General features: G+C 30.6%; 1 protein-coding gene and 1 long non-coding RNA gene across 3 annotated transcripts in view; one reads left to right on the forward strand and one right to left on the reverse strand.

The window, feature by feature from the left end:
- LOC105835746 (tyrosine-protein kinase receptor torso) overlaps positions 1 to 15,905 on the forward strand; it is an 86,694-nt gene that overhangs the window by 22,187 nt on the left and 48,602 nt on the right. The window lies entirely within an intron of this gene.
- LOC118645937 lies at positions 8,223 to 10,171 on the reverse strand. 2 transcript variants are annotated; one of them, XR_004963568.1, is made up of 5 exons: positions 10,065 to 10,171; positions 9,337 to 9,603; positions 8,737 to 8,841; positions 8,490 to 8,649; positions 8,223 to 8,426 (listed from the first exon to the last, which is right to left on the reverse strand). It is a non-coding gene; the product is annotated as an uncharacterized LOC118645937 (long non-coding RNA). The 2 variants fall into 2 exon arrangements; XR_004963569.1 differs by having other exon boundaries at positions 9,337 to 9,596; positions 10,065 to 10,159.

Below are 15,905 nucleotides of genomic sequence, written 5' to 3' on the forward strand. Positions count from 1 at the left end.
CTTAGCACTCAGAAATCTGAAACCAAACAATAATAAAGTCGAAGATAAATGTTAATCGCCAGCGAATAAATAACAGTGAGATAGTTTTTTGTCGACCCAACTGGCCAATTAATTGAATTAATTACAAATACTACGTTTTAACCCTTGGTTTGGGTCCTTTTCAAGTATTATCTACAATGAACAAATATATTACATCCCACATAGAAGTCATAACACATTCTCAAATTAGAACGCGGTATATAATAAAAAAAAATAAATACCTTAATCTACGCAGGTAAAACAATTATCAATTGCAATTCGTCAGTCTCGTGCATCCAAACCACATTCTCATGATATGTTTCAACGAATCATGTGGAAGCCAGTCTAATTAAAAATGAGCCCCATACAATAAGGTGAAATTCCAATAAGAGGTGGTGATAATTAGAAATGTCAATAACTTACTTGTCTGCGTGTCGGAGTTGCATAGTAAGATCATAACGCATTAAGTAATAAAAAGTAAACTTCACCACATCAAAAGAAAGATTATTTTAAATAGTCATTACATTTATCACATCTTAACGGTCATATGGTAACAAGCAGACTGAGAACATAAGAGCAACAATGCGGTGTGGAAACACGATGTCAGAAAGTCACTGCAATGAATACACGGATAAACAAAAAGAGAGAGAGAAACAAATCTGACAAGTGCAGACAATATTAGGCGGATTTTATTATATGATTATAAATTGGATTTAAATTTTCGGTGTCTTTTTTTAAATTAATAGTGTTACAATGTTTTTTAATAAAGAATGTTTCTGCGATCTCTCTCTTTCTCCTGTGCCTTTTGCTATGTAAGGTCTCAATACTTTGCCAGTCGAAATCATGATCGTGTAATGCGCGGTGCCTACTTACAACAGATTGGTATTTTCGTGTTTTTTAATATTCTGTCGATGTTCTTTCAATCTAGTCTCTAAATGTCTCTTTGTCTGCCCAATGTATGTGACATTGCAGTTATTACAATTGATCTTGTACACTACATCAGTTCTCTTATTCATCTGTAATCGATCTTTACCTCTCTTTATGTGAGAGTCGAGTTTTTGGGGGACTGTATATGTATACTATGTCAAGACCACACTTTTTTTAGCATAGAACTGATGTTCTTACTCCTCTAAGTCCTCTAATGTATGGAATAGCTATGCAATTTTTAATGTCAAGTTTTTTGCATCATTACTTACATATGAATGGTCACGGAGTTTTAGTGCTTTGGTGCGTTTTTTAATGTGTCTACTAGAACACAACATTGCGCGCGCTTCGCGCGCGCCACTTAGCATTTTTATATTGAACATTGCACTTATTCTTCTTCTGTAATATTACTCTCACACACTTTATCATATTTAATGCCCTTCTCTATCTCACGCTCCCTCATTCTCCCTTTCCCCCTCTCTAAATTATTAATTATATTATTAATTATATTAATTATATTATTTTCATATTGTTCAATATTACTCTTACACACTTTACTTTTTTATTTAATCCTCTTCTATATCTCTCACGCTCTCTCATTCTTCCCCCTCCTCCCCACCTCTCTCTCTCTCTCTCTCTCTCTCTCTCTCTCTCTCTCTCTCTCTCTCTAAACACAAATTATTAATTATATTATATTTGCATGTTTCTTAATATCATCTCTTACACACTTTACCTCCATACTTAATCCCCTTTAAATAAATTAAAAATTATAATATATTATATGTAACGTTACCTGTTAATTTTCAATAAAATTTCAAAACTTTCACTTTCTGGCTTTCTTGTTTAATTTCTCTCAATTATAATTTCCTTTCATCTAATCTCTTTCCTTTTCTAATCTCTTTCGATAAAACTCACTATCGCTCTCTGACCATTTCAACAACTTCTGACAACAAGCATCCAACAACTTTAAAATTAAATTTTTTAAATCTTATGCCTTAATAATACAACATTAAATTTAAATTTTTAAATAAATTAAAATTTATAATATTATACGTAATGTTACCTGATAATTTTCAATCAAATTTCAACACTTTCACTTTCTGGATTTCTTTTTTAAACTCTCTCGATCTCAATTCTTTCTCTTTAATCTCATTCCTTTTCTTCTATTAAAATACACAAAATGTCAAAATAATTAAAACGCAAATGATATTTAATGAGAATAATAATAATTAATAAAAATTGATAATTATTGAGAATGATAATTAATAAGAAATGAGAATTAAGAGTTTAAGATTCCTTTTTTTCAAAATATTTAAAACGCAAATGTTACCTTCCCGAAATCTCGCACTCTCTCTCTTTTTCTCTCTTAATAAGATCTTCAAATTTACTTAATTTCTCTGTCTCTCTCTCTTTCCTTCTCTCTCTCTCTCTCTCTCTCTCTCTCTCTCTCTCTCTCTCTCTCTCTCTCTCTCTCTCTCTCTCTCTCTCTCTCTCTCTCTCTTTCCTTCTCTCTCTCTCTCTCTCTCTCTCTCTCTCTCTCTCTCTCTCTCTCTTTCTCTTCTTCTTCTACCTATCACTTAATTCTTGCAATTTTTTTAAACTTTTTATTTTTTATAAATATCTATATAAACACTGGCGCAAAAGAAAACGAGACAAAAGTTTTGACCGATTTTTAGGCAATCTTCAAAGTGATGCAACTTTGCGAAAAATCATCTAAATTACATGTACTTTTTTTAAATTAAAGGGCAAAGACTCTACTTTGAGAATCCCTAGGTGAAAGTTTGATTTGTTAAGTGCTAATATAACATATAGTATTGCATTGAGTAGGCAGTCCTCAACTACATATCTCATTGGATACATTACATTTTTTTGCAGTGTATATATGGTTTTACGTCCGTATCAGCTATATTAATTGATTTTGAAACAGCTATAAGAAAATCAATATATCTACCAGTTTGGAGTCAATGTTAATTACAACCAAATGATATATTGATTTTCTACCCCTGACATTCATTAATATTATGTAAATTTTTATTTCTATTTTCTGTATATACCTCTTTAATATTTCTTTTTTTCTTTTCTTACTCTCTGCTTCCTCTATTTCTTTTTTTCTTTTTTTAATATAATGTTTATTTTCTTTAACCTTAAATAAAAACATTTATATATGTTAAAAATAAAAACGCAATTAAGTCATTAAAAATTCAAAATTTTGACAAAACAAGCTTTACAGCTTTTTAAACAATTATTAAATACCTATCTCGTCTTTCTTCCTTTTTCTCTCCGCTTTTTTATGAAATATCTTAATGTTTATTAATTTAAAAGAATTATGCTTTTTGAATCTTTTCTCTCTTTTCTTTTTTTCTCTCCTTTCTTTATCTTTTTCTCTTTCTTTAATCCTCTATCCTTTATCTTCTGCAATTTTAAATAAAAAACGTGTAAGTGTAAGTTTATAAATAATTACATAATATTATATAAAAACATATTTTAATAAAAATTATTTACATATTTTTTTTAAACTTTTTTTTATAAATACACACACACACACATATATGTATTTATTTAAAAAAAGTTAAAAGAATTAAGTAAATAATAATTTTTAATAAAATATATTTTTATATAATATTATGTAATTATTTATAAATTTACATAATTTTACACACACACACACACGCGCGCGCGCACGCACAAATATACACACACAGAAAAAAATATAGCCAATAATATATGTAATTGCGAGCTGCTAACTACATAAAATATTCAATACAATAATATTTACTGTTAATGCTGTAACACTCTTCTTTTTCTTCTTTCTTACACTCTCTTTCTCTCTCTCTCTTTTTCTGCTCCTTCTTTCTATAGAAGTCGCTGTTTCTCCTTCTGTTTTCTTTTCTGCTTCTTTTTTCAACAAAAGTCGAAACTCTCTTTCTCCTACCAATCTATTTCCTTTCCTTCTTTTTTTCTAAAAGATTATAAAATTTTAAAGATATTATTGTTATTTCCTATATATATTACATTATTACTTAATATATCTTAATATTATATAAAAACATATTTTAATAAAAATTATTTACTTATTTTTTTTAAACTTTTTTTTTTATAAATACACACACACACACATATGTATGTATTTATTTAAAAAAAGTTAAAAGAATTAAGTAAATAATAATTTTTAATAAAATATATTTTTATATAATATTATGTAATTATTTATAAATTTACATAATTTTACACACACACACACACACGCGCGCGCATACACAAATATACACACACAGAAAAAAATTAGCCAATAATATATGTAATTGCGAGCTGCTAACTACATAAAATACTCAATACAATAATATTTACTGTTAATGCTCTAACACTTTTCTTTTTCTTCTTTCTTACACTCTCTTTTTCTCTCTCTTTTTCCGCTCCTTCTTTCTATAAAAGTCGCTGTTTCACCTTCTATTTCCTTTTCTGCTTCTTCTTTCTACAAAAGTCGAAACTCTCTCTTTCTCCTACCAATCTATTTCCTTTCCTTCTTTTTTTCTAAAAGATTATAAAATTTTAAAGATATTATTGTTATTTCCGAGAGAGAGAGATTATATTATTACTTAATATATCTCTTTATTACTTACCTTATTACTTACACACTTTTGATATAACCAATTTTGATTTGAAAACACAACTGTCAAACACAACTGTCAAACACTACGAAGCATGCGGCTCAATGATCAGCGAAAGAACCAATCAGCATCGCGGATTAAAGGCAACAATTCTTCAACCTCTCTCTCTCTCTCTCTCTCTCTCTCTCTCTCTCTCTCTCTCTCTCTCTCTCTCTCTCTCTCTCTCTCTCTCTCTAAACACAAATTATTAATTATATTATATTTGCATGTTTCTTAATATCACTCTTACACACAAAAAAGTTAAAAAAATTAAGTAAATAATGATTTTTAATAAAATATGTTTTTATATAATATTATGTAATTATTTAAAAAAAAAATAACGCAACAGCTTTTTAAACAATTATAGATTTAAACATGCTTTGTTATAAAAAATTTTTAATTTGGAAAAAATTATTCATATATAATCATATGTATATGTATATACATTCATATATATGTATATATATATATATATATATATATATATATACATATTTATACATATATGTATGTATGTATTTATTTTAAAAAAGTTAAAAAAATTAAGTAAATAATAATTTTTTATAAAATGTTTTTATATATTATGTAATTATTAAAAAAAAATAACGCAACAGCTTTTTAAACAATTATTATATACCTTCCTCGTCTTTCTTCCTTTTTTCTTTCTCCGTTTTTTTTTTTTTTATGTAAATATCTTTATCTTTATTAATTTTAAAAGATTATGCTTTTTAAATTTTCTCTCTTTTTTTTCTCTCTTCTTTATCTCTTTTCCTCTCTATAATCTATCCTCTATCTTCTGCAATTTTAAAAAACGTAAGTGTAAGTTTATAAATAATTACATAATATTATATAAAAACATATTTTAATAAAAAATATTTACTTAATTTTTTTAAACTTTTTTTTTAAATAAATACACACACACACACATATATATGTATTCATTTAAAAAAGTTAAAAGAATTACGTAAATAATAATTTTTAATAAAATATATTTTTATATATTATGTAATTATTTATAAATTTACATAATTTTACACAAACACACACGCGCGCGCGCACGCCCAAATATACACACACAGAAAAAAAATATAGCCAATAATATATGTAATTGCGAGCTGCTAACTACATAAAATATTCAATACAATAATATTTACTGTTAATGCTCTATCAATCTATTTCCTTTTCTTCTTTTTTTCTAAAAGATTATAAAATAATATTTAAAGATATTGATATGCAATAACATATATTATTGCATTGAGTACATCTGTAGTTGACAGGACTGCAACTACATATTTTATTAAATATATTACATTTTTGCAGTTTATGTGTAATTTTATAAATAATTATATAATATTATTATATAATTATATTTAATAATAATTATATTATAAATATATTAATTTTTTAAACTTTATTTTTTATGAATCTCTCTTCTTTATCTCTTTTCCTTTCTATAATCTATTTTCTATCTTCTGCAATTTTGAATAAAAAACGTGTAAGTGTAAGTTTATAAATAATTACATAATATTATATAAAAACATATTTTAATTAAAATTATTTACTTATTTTTTTGAAACTTTTTTTTATAAATACACATACACACATACATATGTATGTATTTATTTAAAAAAAGTTAAAAGAATTTACACAGAAAAAAAATGTAATATAGCCAATGACATATGTGATTGCGGGCTGCCAACTACATAAAATACTCAATACAATAATATTTGCTATTAATGCAAGTACAATGTTGATACTGCAATAGCATATATTATTGTATTGAGTAATGTGTTGTATTGAATATGTAAATATATCTATAATTGGCAGCCCGCAATAACATATCTTATTAAATATATTACTTTTTTTTTTCAGTGTAGTAATTAATAATTTTTAATAAAATATGTTTTTATATAATATTATGTAAATTTACATAATTTTACACACACACACGCGCGCGCGCACGCACAAATATATACACACAGAAAAAAAATATAGCCAATAATATATGTAATTGCGAGCTGCTAACTACATAAAATATTCAATACAATAATATTTACTGTTAATGCTATAACACTCTTCTTTTTCTTCTTTCTTACACTCTCTTTCTCTCTCTCCTTTTTCCGCTCCTTCTTTCTATAGAAGTCACTGTTTCTCCTTCTGTTTCCTTTTCTGCTTCTTCTTTCTCTCTTTCTCCTACTAATCTATTTCTTTTCCTTCTTTTTTCTAAAAAATTATAAAATTTTAAAGATACTATTGTTATTTCCGATTATATTATTACTTAATATATCTCTTTATTACTTACCTTATTACTTACACACTTTTGATATAACCAATTTTGACGTAAAAACACAACTGTCAAACACAACTGTCAAACACTACGAAGCATGCGGCTCAATGATCAGCGAAAGAACCAATCAGCATCGCGGATTAAAGGCAACAATTCTTCGAGACTTTCGAGATGACTTCGATACATTCGATAAATAAATAACATGGCTTTTTTAGAAAAGGAAGGATTGACTAATTGCGGTGGAAACCCATTATTTTTCAAGATGTCTTAACAGTATTCTCGTGATGGAAACGTACATCAGAGAGGAGAATCGCTTGGTCGACTAAACTTCTGATGACATTAAACTTATATTTTAATGGATAATTGGAAAAAAAATTTACGTATCTGTCCGACGAAGTTGGTTTGCGGTACCAATTAGTAACGAGCTTACCATCAATCCTTGTCACAGTTGTATCAAGAAAATTGATTGAGCCATTTGATTCTGTCTCATACGTGAATTTAAGTCTGGGGTGGTAGCTACCCACACAACACATGGACACGATTACGACATAAATCGGATATCCGAAACGGGTCCTAAGGACATCCGATAGACATCCCGTGTACATCCCATGGACGTAAAAACGGTTGTCCTATGTCTCGCCAAAAGACATCCAAAGGACGTCCTTAGAATGTCCTCACCGGACATAAAATGGTCATCATTTGGACATATATAATTTTGCTAAAAAATGCACTGAAACAACTAAAAATTAGCTTGATTCATAAATAAAATGTCGAGATATGTTAAGTTAATATATAAGTTAACTTAACATATCTCGACATTTTATTTATGAATCAAGCCAATTTTTAGTGCTTCAGTGCATTTTTTAGCAAAATTATATATGTTAACATTAGACAATTTTGTATACGTCGATAGTCGAAGCTTTCTACGATGAAGTTTTCATCGGATAAATGTGAGAAATTTGGACTATAACTTTGAAACTCTGGTAAAAATATAGTAACGTCTTAATTGTTTTTTTTCATATTCTATTTCTGAGATTATAAAACAATTAATATAAGAAAAAATTATTTAAGTTGTTTTTAATTTTTTTCAAATTATAATTTATGTCTGGAGTAAAATAAAAAAAAAACATTACTGTTTTTACCATAGTTCCGGAATTATGTAGTAATTCAAATTTCACATCTATCTGGTAAAAATTTTATCGTAGAAAGCATTAGCTAGCTATTGATCAGTAAAAAATAATAAAGTATTAATATATTTCGACATTTCATTTATAAATCAACCCAAATTTTTCGTGAATTCCTTTTGATGAGAGGACAGTTGTTGGAGCACAAATAAAATATACATATTCACTTTGACATATTTTATATATATATATATATAAAGGAGAAGAAAAACAAACAATTAAGTTTTATTTTATCAGGTAGGTATATAATATACATTCAGATATTGTCTTCTGGGTTTTTTATCCTCTCAGACGAACGGCGGAACCAGTTAATTATGGTTAACTCCACATTCCTATCGTCAATATTGAAATGCTGCTTTGCAGAAACTGCGAACAAGAATTCAAGTATTATATCGTCAATTTTTGTCATCGACTATTAAATATACATACTAAATAATGCACGTGAAACGAAAGTTCCGTTGAACTTTTCATTCTTTTTGAGTCCTTGCCAGGATATTTTTGTTGCTACACAAGGCGAAAACACGGCTCGTAATATTCGTCGAATATGCTCAGCACCATTTTTTCCCCCACGAGTGGAAAACATTTTCTCCTGAAAGAATAAAAAAAATTTAATTTAATCTTTATCGTCGATTACTTGTACCATTTTTAGAATCGTTACTGTGTTATAAATACTTACAAGCTGTTCACGCGCAGCAGCGTTGTTTGACAATAATGTCTCAAATTCATGCCAATCATTTAGCGTTTTCAATGGAAAAACTGGTAAAAAGTTTTCCAATTCTTCCTGTCTCGCGTTCAAGAGTGTTACGTATAGAAAAAAATACATGTAAAATTAAATTTTTATCTGCTAATTTAAATGAGTTTAGATGGCCAAAGAAGGATGACATTCAAGAAGTAGATAAAGAATTTATAATGTATGGGCCGATATATCTTTAAATGGGATAAATCCTTTTACAATTAGTAAAGAAATACGTTCAAATATCGAAAAAAGATTCAAAACATTCAAAAATAATTATTTCATATAATTTTAGTAATAACTTATATTTTATGTTATATTTTTATAAGAATTTTATATTTCCATAAAAGTACTCTAACAAAGAGTTTCTTGAAGCAAAGTTAAATACTTTGTATAAAACTGTTAATTTGCCACAATATTTAATTCGTTTTAAGCCGGCGAGCAAAGAAATACACGTTAATTAAACAAAATGATTAATACAAGTAACCGTATCAGTAACATTCAATTCTACGGACTTCAATGTATAAACAGCTATGTACTTACGGAGCTTTAGGTTCTCTATTTCCAATATCAAGGTTAATTTCTCTATTTCCAATATCAAGGTGCGTTCACCTTTTTCGTACCTCGTACCTTTTTCGCACCTTGTACCTTTTTCAACTTCGGATCTTTCCGCAACTTGTATTCGACATTCAATTACCTTCCCGTCGATTAATCTTTGCTGCGACATAACATCGTCTACGTCGCTTCGTTTTATAAATTTCCCGCTGCAGCTCGGATATCTCCTCAGCGTTGAGACCCTCTTTCTGCAGTCTACAAAAACAAAAAATTCTTAAAAAAAAAAAACAATTTCTCGTATTTTCTTGCTACGTCTATCGACAAGTGTTTGACTATAAACTATTCTGTAAACACTAACGATATCGTTACGTGTTCTACGCAGTTTTTCTATATCGTAGAACTGCGCAGAACACTTAACGATATCGTTAGCGTTTACAGAATAGGCCCCTTAATTCTTGTAAAATATACGACGAGTACCCTTTTATCGCATGGCAATAATACGGGATCAATACAAAATGAGATATTATATTGTTTAATCTTTTAAATGCCTAATATTTTCTATGCAACTTTTACAACCGAAAATAACCTCAAATTTATAAGTAGACTATATTTCAATAAATTATCAATATATTTCATATAATTATTTTATAAAAGTAAAGATTTATGTCAGGTAATATTTAGAACAATATTTTATTAAAGAAAGAAAGATTACGTACCTTTCAAAAATGCAGATGAACTGCTGGCTACTGCCGGCTAACTTTACACACACACACCACGTAAGAATGTCTCTCCACTCACACACGTCGCTCGCTTAGCTACCGAGAGTCGCCAATCGCGCACGCGCATGGCGAGCTTTGCAACGCGATAGCCAATCACAGACACACTCAACTTTTACTTAATATAATATATTTTAAATAATTTCCTTATTTTAAACAACTTTATACAACTATAATTAACAAAAAGGTTTAGTTTTTCATATTTAACTAGTAACATTATTAGTTGAAAATATTTAAACAATTAATAAAAAATGTATAAACAATATTTTTTCTTATTTTGAAATAATTAAAAATATACGTTGTATAAATTTTATAAAATTTAAATTTTATTAATTATTAAGATATAGAATACAAATTATATTATAGCATTGTTATCTTCACGATAATTATTTATATTACATTATACTACGATATTTTAGGACATCCGGAACACGTCTTTCGGACATCCTGTTGTAGTTGCGATTTAACGGGACGTCCGGATAACGTACTTCGGATATCCCGCGGACATCCGAAATACGAGGACATAAACAAGACTTTTCAGGACACATATAGGATATCCGAAGGACGTCCGTGTGTTGTGTGGGTATTGAACACATTGAGTATGTTGTGCAAACTCTTTTTTGGAACTATTGCAAAAATGTTGTCAACGTATCTGCAATAATCAACAATAACTCAAGAAACCAGTGATGATAAACCATCAATAAATGTTGAATCGATTTTCCAGCAAAATTTCGTTTATTTCAGAAACGACGTTTCGACCCTTGATTTGGGTCCTCTTCAGGTTAAAGTAAAATTAATTGGCAAATATTCGACATAACAGATAGATTCGGACCAAAACGAATTATAAAGTCACGTTCTAAAATAGAAGTATCGTCAATATAGTCGATATAAGTAACATTAAATACGTTGATAAATTATAATGAGGATAAGTTTAAAAGTAAATCTCGACGAAACGAAACAAATTACGAGATTATAATAGTCGCCACAAATTGATAAAAACTTACATGTCTGCGTCAATAGCAAATTATAAATGCGTTGTAGTCGTGTGATGCACATGTTATCCGTTTATTAATTCTTTTTCAAGAGAAAAAATCTGAAAGTGTCAAACTTGCGGTACGATGGTAACGACCGGTGTGAAAATCGAGACAAATGTAATAACAAAGTAAAGAAAGTAAACATTAAGCATCCTTGATAATTCTATTATATACGAAGTTCAAGTTTTCTGTGTCTTTTTGTAAGTTTGTAGAACTTTTATTCTTTTTTTATGAAGAACATCTTGGCAATCTACCTTTTGCATCTATTTTTTTCACTATTTTTGGTGATTGCCAATTAAACTCGTGATTATTTTTAGTCTGATGTTTGCTAACTACTGAATGTTCACTTTGATTTTTTTTAAATATCATTCCGATGTTCTTTTATCCGTGTGTCTAATTGTCGTTTAGTTTGCCCAATGTAGGATGCGCCACAACCATTGCATCAAGCGATACACAACGTCAGTTCTCTTAGATCGACACAACTTGTAGATCTACACAACTCTTTACCTTTCTTTATAATAAGGTCTAATTTTTTTGGAACAGTAAATAGTGTGTTAATTCTAACTTTTCTTAGGTAGTGACCAATACCATCACTAACGTCTTTTATGTATGATAACGTTATGCATCTTCTAGTATTGAAACTCCCACTTTCCATTGTCAAACCTTTATTCTTTGCGGTATCATTTCTGTGTTTTAATTCGTTAATTCTTCTATTAACATGTTTTTCAATGACGTCATCAGGAAAATAGTTATTTTTTAAAAATATTTTTAACCAACATGATATTTGCCTAATGAGATTTTTTGTTTGATAGTAGCATTGCTCTATCAACTAAATTTATTATTGTATTGATTTTATACCGCATTGGGTGGCTCGAAAAAAAGTTTATGTATCTACCGGAAAATGTGGACTTCTGATATCAATTTGTTATCAATTTGTTTTTGTCACGCATAACGAGAGTATCCAAAAAAGCAATAGATCCGTCCGATTCCATCTCATGTGTAAATTTCAGTCGGGGCTGATAATTATTAAAGATCGTGAGAACATTATTAATTTCAGTATTTTTCGGTACAATGGTAATGATGTCATCGACGTACCTATAAAACATTGGAATGGTGAATTATAACTTTCGCAAACAAATGGTTTCAAGATCCTCAAGAACAATGTTAGCTAAAATTGGGGATAGCGGGGACTGCCATATACTTGTTCATAGAACTGTCCCTCGAACACAAAACTTGTGGAACTTAAAACCAAATTTACAGCATGTATGAATTGCGGCAATTGTAGTTTTGTAACAATTGAATCTCATTCCATCTTTTTTTATGGACTCAAAAATAAGCTCATTTGGAACGTTCGTAAATAAGGAAGTTACATCAAGCGAAACTAATTATTGTTCATTGTTAATATTCACATTTTTTATGTTGTCTATAAAGGACAAGCTATTATCAATATGAGACTTCAGTTTATTTATCGATTGTTTTAGAATGTCCTGTAAGAAACTTGTAATATTGTATAATGGGCTTCCAATAGTTGAAACGATAATACGTAACGAGAACTCTTTCTTGTGTATTTTTGGAAGTCCATAACAACGTAGCAAGTTTCCATTAATACACTAAAAAATCTATAAGAGGTTTCATCTATAATATCGTTATTACGCCATACTTTAACCAACTGATTAATCTTTGATGTGAGTTTCTCTATAGGATCCTTATCAAGTTTTTTATACGTTGAACTGTTATCAAGTAAATCGTTCATTTTTTTAAATGTAATCATTTTTATCCATAATGACAGTAACCTGTCTCTTATCCGCTTTTGTAACAAAGATGTCACCATTTGTCCGCAAAAATTCCCTACATTCGGCAAACTGCTTTAAAATGTGTCCATTTATAGAATCAAAATGTTTTCTATTATTCAGGAAGTTTTGTAAAAAATTAGTCACAGTACTTCACATTTTATCCACCTTATTCGGAGCAATTTTGTGACAATTCGTTTCAAAGTTTTTTATAATATCTACCGCCGATTGTACACAGTCATTATTATCATTGCTGTTTATTAGCAGACCGAATTTATCACCTAAACTGAATATTAAAACATTATCAAGAATATCCCTGTTACTAATATTGATGACCCATTTTTTGTGGTCAAAATTTTAAAAATCTGCAATAAAATGGAATGTCAACGTCCAACAATTGCAGACACTCAGTCTCAAGGTCGTCCATCACGATATCTGCCAGAATCGGCGATAAGGGAGATCTCATGAGACTACAAAAAAAACAACAATGTTTTGATTCTACCAGCAGACAAAGAGACACCATGGTGGTTATGGATAAGGAAGACTACTGCAATAAAATCAAGGCCATGCTCTCGGATCACAAATTTCATAAAAAAACTTAAACGCAACCCGATTTCCACTATAGAAAAGAAAACGATTTCTTTTCTTAGAAATGCAGATTTTTCTCCTCAAACTCTTAGAAATTTAATCCCCAAAGAATTTTCGGCTCCTAGACTCTACGGCCTTCCTAAGATTCATAAAGAATCAGTGTCATTACGCTCCATTGTTAACAATATAGGAGAACCCACCTATAATTTGGCCCGCTATCTTATCAAATCTCTCCAAGAACTTACTGGACTTAATGATTCTAATATTAAAAATTCAATAGATTTGGTGAACAAAATTACTAAAATCAAAACAAAATCTAATGATATCCTTGTAGCTTTGATATAGTCTCATTGTTCACAAATGTTCCAGTCCTGGAACTTTAAACATTACCAGGAAATCCGACAAAATTTCCACGAACCCCCTTCCATTAATAGAACACTGTTTAATGTCAACTTACTTTCAGTTTCAAGGAGAATTCTTTGAACAAACTTCTGGAGCATCAATAAGCTTTTCCATCTTACCCATCATCGCAAATATCTTTATGGAACATTTTGAAAATCAAATTCTAAAAAACGCACCTTTCAAACCGTCTATATGGTTCCGACATGTTGATGACACTTTTGTGATTTGGAGCCATGACAGAGATACCCTTCCTCAATTTCTTGTCTTTCTCAACTCTCAGCATCGTAACATTCAGTTTACAAAGGAAGTATAACAAAACAACTGAATCCCTTTTCTAGATGTGTCGGTTAGAAGAAACGGAGATGATACTTTAAGCCATCAGGTCTAACGAAAACCAACACACACAGATCGATATCTTCATCCCACCTCTCATTATCCTTCGCAAAACAATTCAGTCATTAGTTCATTGGTATATAGAGCCCTTAAAATTTCTGAACCAACTTCTTTGAATGGGGAATTAGAACATTTTAATTAAATTCTAACAAAAAATGGATATAGTAGCAGAAACATCAGTCAAACAGTCCAAAGATTGAAAAACAAAGTTTCAGTCTCAACAACATCGGGACGCCAAATGAAGAGAAAGAAAAGAAAAAGAAGAGAACAAGGCTTTCCTTCCGTATTTTCAAGGTACGACAGACCGCATCAGCAAAATTTTGCGCAGACACAATATAAAAGTGATCTTCAAAACACAAAGGAAGATTTCCAGTTATTTCCTAATCCAAAGGATCAGAGACAATGCTTAGAATCACCAGGTGTAACAAAATCCTTTGCTCTTGCGAAAAAATGTACAAAAGAGAAACCGGGAGAAAGATTAGTACACGAATTAAAGAACATCAACGGTGTACCAAATATAGCCAAAAGAGCTCAGTATCGGAACTCCTAGCCCTGATGATGCAAACTGCAACGTTTGCGAAACGTCGGCGCAACGCTGTACCTTTGTGGTGGTATACAACTTTGTGGTGTAGAAATGTGCAGTGTACAATTTTGCGGTGTATAACTTTGCGGTGTACAACTATGCGATGTACCACTTTACAGTGTAGAAATGTACGGTGTGCAATTTTGCGGTGTACAACTTTATGGTGTAGAATTTGCGGTATACAACTTTATGGTGTAAAAATGTACGGTGTATAACTTGGCGGTGTACAACTTTACGATGTAGAAATGTACGGTGCACATTCTTAAGGTGTCCAATGATTGGCACCCGATTGGCCACGTCAATATTGGCCACGTCATTATTGACCACGATCCCGATTGACCACGGAGTGGATTGGCCACGTCATTATTGGCCACGCGTCATTATTGACCACGTCAATATTGGCCACGTCAATATTGGCCACGCGTGATATTTCCCACGTCAATATTGGCCACGCGTCATTATTGCCCACGTCATTATTGCCCGCGCGTCATTATTTCCCACGTCATTATTGCCCACGCGTCATTATTGGCCACGCGTCATTATTGGCCACGAGTGATATTGCCCACATCAATATTGGCCACGCGTGATATTGCCCACGTCAATAATGGCCACGTCAATATTGGCCACGCGTCAATATTGACCACGTCATTATTGCCCACGCGTCATTATTGCCTACGTCACTATTGACCACGCGTCATTATTGCCCACGCGTTATTATTGCCCACGTCAATATTAATCAATTTTTTTGCTTAACGTGGAAAGTTGCAAACCCATGTGGTGCAGAGAAATGCTTTGCACTGTGACGTGACGCGTCCGGTCGCGCTCGTCACAAGGGCGTAAGTTCGACCAAGGGAGTCGATTTGGGGCTCCTCCTCGCCGAGCCGAGGGGGATGCGACTTTGTTTTACGTTTGTTTCTTTCTTTTCTGGTTTCCGCGTTACCGTGTCAGATTAATTAGGGTATTTAGGACTAAGGCGCCGAGAGAGGGCTTA

Source organism: Monomorium pharaonis, chromosome 6 (assembly GCF_013373865.1).
Source record: "Monomorium pharaonis isolate MP-MQ-018 chromosome 6, ASM1337386v2, whole genome shotgun sequence".
Lineage (NCBI taxonomy): Eukaryota > Metazoa > Arthropoda > Insecta > Hymenoptera > Formicidae > Monomorium > Monomorium pharaonis.